Source organism: Ictidomys tridecemlineatus, unplaced genomic scaffold (assembly GCF_052094955.1).
Source record: "Ictidomys tridecemlineatus isolate mIctTri1 unplaced genomic scaffold, mIctTri1.hap1 Scaffold_96, whole genome shotgun sequence".
NCBI classification, from domain to species: Eukaryota; Metazoa; Chordata; class Mammalia; order Rodentia; family Sciuridae; genus Ictidomys; species Ictidomys tridecemlineatus.
This window is the reverse complement of record NW_027526172.1, coordinates 917,608-923,586: the sequence shown is the minus strand read 5'-3', so window position 1 is coordinate 923,586 and position 5,979 is coordinate 917,608. Positions and strand designations below refer to the sequence as shown.

Below are 5,979 nucleotides of genomic sequence, written 5' to 3'. Positions count from 1 at the left end.
AGTGTATCTCATTATTACCACAAGAGCTTCAAAATACGGTGGCCAGTTACAATACTGGTGGTCTGGGGTGGGGTTTGGGTGGGTTTTTATAAATCCCCTGGGTTGTTCCAATGTGCAATGAAAGGTGATGACTGATCTGAGATAAAGGCTCAGGTCATTGTACTTTCTCTGTTCCCAAGCAGGGAAATAAAAGTAAAGCTGGCCATTCTTTGTCTTCTAGGACTGTCCTGAGTACGGTGGGTTCCAGTGAGCTGAGAGAAAGGAGCACTTGCCAATCCCAGAAGGCACATGGGCCATGCCAAGGGGATCCAGGCCTAGAGCTCGCTGTGTATCCATGAATACACCACAGTGAAGCTCACCACTGGGTACATCCACGAGAAATTATTTAAATAAATAAATAAAATAAACTATGGGTAAATGGCAGGAAGATCAATAGAGAGAAGGGAATAGGAATGGGAAGGAGAGACACTGGGGTCTTAATTAGAATAAGATATCTTCCATGCTTCTATGATCATATCAAAATGGATTCAACTGTCATGCAGAACTGAAAAGAACCAGCAAAATTAAAATTAAAATTAAAAAAAGGAAAGGAAAACCTTATTGAAGGGTTTTTCAGCAAATTGGCAACTTGGTCAGGTTTGCATGGTAGGAAATACCTCCTGGGAGCGTCAGAACAGAGCAGGATGAGTGTTGAAGGCCAGCAAACTGTGGAGATCCCAGCGTGAAATGATGAGACCTCAAAAATCAGGCAGGAGTCGTGGTGAATGGCTGGGACTTGGGGACCAAGAAAGTGGGGACCCTGGGTGCTGGTTCAGGACGCAGGACCTGTCTGTGCCAAGCCCAGTTGATCCGAGGACCCTTAGTTTGTTGGAGCTTTTCTCTGCAGGCCTCACCATGTTACCTCTTAATCATAATAATGATTTATATTTGTTATGTGCTTGCTCTGGGCCAGGCATGTGGTTAAGAAAGTCACATTTTATCACCAAGAAAACTGAAACTCGGAGGAGCTGAGTGACTTGCCGAACACCATACAGCTAGCAGGTAGTGGAGCTGGAAACGTGTTCCACTTCCTTCCCATTATGTTCCAGAGCCCCACCCCTGGCTAAGGCCATCTCTCTGAGCCTCAGAACCTGCTGCACCCATGGGTTACCCCTGATTTCCATCCTGGCCAGTCCTGGACAACCTGACTTTGGAATCTCAGTGTCCACGTACTAGGAGGCCCAGCTCTTGGTTACATCGGCTAGACTGACCAACCTCTTGAAAGAGTTCTGATTTCTATCCTCAGAACTAAAAACATCCTCTAGCCCCTTAAGTTTTCCACATGCCAAAAATGTGAAGTTTCATTATTTCACCACCTTTTTTCCCCCCAGAAAAATTTAGATAATAGCATTGGTAATGAGCCTAAACTTCATAGGAGTCAGCAGTCCCTACATTAGACTTTGAGTTCAAGTTCCCAGTACACAGAGAAATCGAGAAGGCGCGGAGCTCACACTTCAAGAACTTCTGTGTCGACATTGTTGGAAATACTGCCTGGAATGAAGCCCACACTAATCAGAAGTAACTTCTTAAGTGGGATCTGTCAGTTTCCAACAGCCACCATTTACTTCATAAACATTACATATTTTGTGGGCATGACTGACAGCGATTAGGCATTGGATGGCAAGCTATGTTGAGTAATTTACATAGATTATCACTCATTGTGAGATCCCCTTATCCAGAAGAGGAAACCGAGGCTCACAGAGGTTAGGAAATATGCCCAGCATCCCAAGTTGACATGCCATAGAAACTGAACTTGAAACTAGACCTGTCTCACCCAAAATTATCATGCTCATAATTATTACCTATATGGTTAGGACTTTGAGTAGAAAAAAAATTATAGACCAATTTGTATATAGTGTGAGGCAATGCAAAAATTTTCAAAGGTGAAATAAATAGATTTGAGACATATAACCTAATTGGTGGATTAATCCACTGATGTGGATTAACTGGGTGGAAACTGTAGGCAGGTAAGGTGTGGCCAGAGGAAGCAGGTAACTGTGGGCATGCTTTGGGGTTTATATTTTGTCCTTGGTGAGTGAAGCTCACTCTCTACTTCCTAGTTGCCCAGTCCTGAGATGCTTTCCTCCACCACACCCTGCTGCCCCGATGTTCTGCCTCACCTCGTTCCAAGAACTGTGGAGTTGACTGACCGTGGACTGAACCTCAGAAACCATGAGCCAAAATAAACTTTTCCTCCTCTAAATTGTTCTTCACGGTGATAAAAAACTGATTACTGTATATATTAATGTTCACTGTTTTACACATCGCATTTCCTACAGATAGCATTGTAGTAGTTGTATCTAATTCTATCCTTTCTAAAACGACAGTGCTGGAGTATTTCAAGTAGATTTGCAGTTGGCAATGGTTTCTAAGCAAAGAGGCAATGGTTAGAGAGTTGCTTCTTCTAAGATCTCTGAGCACTGGCCATGCCTCTAATTGCCGTGTGGTGCAAAGGGACACAACTCTCTGGGAACCTTGTGATCTACCAAGGGTCCACTCAGCCTTCCATCAGTGTGGGACCTGGGTAGATGTCCTCACCCAATCTTGGTTTCCTGCTCTGAAAAACTAGGCTGTCTTACAGCTCTGAGCTTCTGTGGTTCGCCCTGGCCAGTTGCTGATGATGTTTTAGTGATTTTCTAAAGGACCTCTGGCTCCATGATTTTATAGACTTATTAGTATATATATTATCTTTTTTTAAAAATATGGAATCCCACCCATGCCTTCAAGAACTTATGTTTTCCGACCTCGGCAATTAATTAGCATCAAGCTCTTATTAATAAAAGTGAAGGAATTGTCAATTCCATCAGAAGTTTCTTAAAAAAATAAATGCAAGAATCAGAACTCAGGCATTTATGACTGACCTCTGGAGAGTAGGAAATCTGGACCCGGGGCTCCTCTGGTGACTTTGAAAAGCCAGATGACTTGCATTCCCATTCCCTACTGGACTGCCACCACCTGACTTCCATTTACCAGATGGCTCTTCCAGGGCCACCTCCTGCCAACTGTGGCATTTATATGTGGCATTTATACACAATGGAGTATTACTCTGCATTAAAAAATGACAAAATCATAGAATTTAGAGGGAAATGAATGGCATTAGAGCAGATTATGCTAAGTGAAGCTAGCCAAGCCCTAAAAAACAAATGCCAAATCTCTTCTTTGATATAAGGAGAGTAACTAAGAACAGACTAGGGAAGAAGAGTACGAGAAGAAGACCAACATTAAACAAGGATGAGAGGTGGGAGGGAAAGGGAGAGAGAAGGGAAATTGCATGGAAATGGAAGGAGACCCTCAGGGTTATACAAAATTACATACAAGAGGAAGTGAGGGGAAAGGGAAAAATAATACAAGGGGGAGGAATTAATTACAGTAGAGGGGGTAGAGAGAGAAGAGGGGAGGGGAGGGGAGGGGGGATAGTAGAGGATAGGAAAGGCAGCAGAATACAACAGACTTGAGTATGTCAATATGTAAATCAATAGAAGTGTAACTGATGTGATTCTGCAATCTGTATATGGGGTCAAAATGGGAGTTCATAACCCACTTGAATCAAAGTGTGAAGTATGATGTATCAAGAACTATGTAATGTTTTGAACAACCAACAATAAAAAAAAATCAATAAATGGGATGGCATCAAACCAAAGCTTCTTCACAGCAAAGGAAACAGAATATGAAAAGAGAGAGACTATAGAAAGGGAAGTTCTCTTTGCCACCTCCACCTCAGCTAGAACATTAATCTCCAGGATATATAAAGAACTCAAAAACCTTGGACTCAATCAATAAATTGGCAAAAGAACTGAACAGAAGAAGAAATATGAGTGGTCAACAAATATATGAAAAAATGTTCAACATCTCTAGTGATTAAAACTACACCGAGATTCCTTCTCACTCTAGTTCAGAATGGCAATTATCAAGAATACAAGGAACAGGGGCTGGGGATGTGGCTCAGCTCGATCCTCAGCACCGCATACCAACAAAGATGTTGTGTCCGCTGAGAACTAAAAAATAAATATTAAAAAAATTCTCTCTCTCTCTCTCCTCTCTCACTCTCACTTAAAAAAAAAGAATACAAGGAACAATAAATGTTCGCAAGGATGTGGGGGGAAAGGTACACTTATACATTGCTGGTGGGACTGCAAATTGGTGCAACCAGTCTGGAAAGCAGTATGGAGATTCCTTAGAAAATGGAACCACCATTTGACCCAGTTATCCTGCTCCTTGGTATATATTGGACCTACAATCAGCATTCCATGATGATGTGGCCACATCAATGTTCATAGCAGCTCAATTTACAGTAGCTAAGCTATGGAACCAACTTGGGTTCCCTTCAATAACTGAATGGTTCGTTTATAGCAGCATCAACACAAACACATTGCTATGTGTTTTGCTATGATCTTGTGAAGGACACAGTAGCTCTAAGGGATAGGGATTTTTCAGCTTCATTATAAGCTTATGAAAGCCACCATTATCTATCTGGTCCATCATTGATGGAGATGTCATTAGGTGTCCTGTGACTACATAAAAATGGATCTGGTAAATCTAAGCAAATTCTCAGGTTAACATAATTATCTGGATTTTTTTTAAAAACAGTCATTCTCTGTCTTACAGTACTTCGTGTCTCTCTCTGGGGTGGACAGGATGAATACATTTTCACGAGCATTGATGTCAGGCAGAGATGGTACGGTAATGGTGGTGGTTGGAAGTTTAAGTGTGAGAAGAAGGTGTGATGGATTTTCTACACTGGGTCAACCCAGCATGCCTCCTGACCCCTTCTCCATTCTATTCTGCATTGGTGGAGAAAAGTCTCCAATTTTTACCCACGTAGAATATGACGTCAGGGTTTCCCCAATGAAAGTCAGAAGAAAAGGACCCTGTCAAACAGCTGAGATAATGTGCTTTTCAGGGGTCCTCCCACCACCAAAAAATACTGTGCATTGTGAGCAGCAACTGGATTTGTTGGTAGCAGCTGCCCTTGGCTTTGTGATGCCCACCTGAGGATCTCCTGCTTTGGTGCTCCAAGGCTGGGCTCTGGGTGGTGGTTTCTATTCCTGATCTTCTAGATGTTATGAAAACAGACTTCCTGACCTTGATTTCACCAGTCCTGCTCAACCACCGTGTCCTTCCTTGGGTCAAACCTGTTTCTGCTGGGAATCCTCAGGGTCTCCTTTTCCCTCTAAGCAAAACTTGAGCGTTAGAGCACCTCCACCCACCTCACTTCCACATCACCTGGGCCCAGCGGTGCTTGCCATCTTGGAATGGAGAGGTTTTGGAGAGTAGTCCAGCTTCTGAGAGTAAACCCATCTCCCCCTGGGCAGCCCCAAAATATGGCACCCAAAGGAATGTGGAGGAGAGCCAAAATGGGGCTGTGGTGGAGCTAGCACAGCTCATCATGATATGAGAAATGTACTTCCTTGGCCTTTGAATTGGAGGTCAGTTATGTAACCTGATTTATCCAAAGGAATGGCAGCAAGTGTTGATGCAAGAATAGGCTTAAAATGTGCTTCCATGGTTGGGATCCTTCTCTGTGTGTCTCTTATCACCCTGGGAAGAAAATCCCATTTCTCTCCAGTCTGGGCCTTAGAATGAGGCAGATGGAACAGTGATCCATAGGCATCTGGTCACCATTTTCCACTGAGATTTGGGGGGTTGTTTGTTACACAGTGAATCATGACAATAACTACCTGATACATTTGGCATATATTGTATAATAGATATGGTTCTTTGTGAAATAAAGACTTTTCAAGCGTAGCTTTAACCATGTTTTCTTCCCCTCAATCAATGCATGTATTTTAAATTCAGATTGATGTGTAGGATGAGATTGCATCCTGCCTTCAATGACGCTTTGTTCAGTCTTATTTCATAAATAGAAGTTTGTACCAATTCATCAAAATTGGCTATCATCCTAGCTGATTTCTGTATCATTTAGGGAATTAATGATAGGTC

General features: G+C 42.5%; 1 long non-coding RNA gene across 1 annotated transcript; it reads left to right on the top strand.

Annotated features, from left to right (window-relative positions):
* The first annotated feature begins 213 nt into the window (after positions 1-213).
* LOC144374922 (uncharacterized) lies at positions 214-2,242 on the top strand. Its single transcript, XR_013434161.1, has 2 exons — positions 214-365; positions 2,100-2,242. It is a non-coding gene; the product is annotated as an uncharacterized LOC144374922 (long non-coding RNA).
* The last annotated feature ends 3,737 nt before the right edge of the window (positions 2,243-5,979 follow it).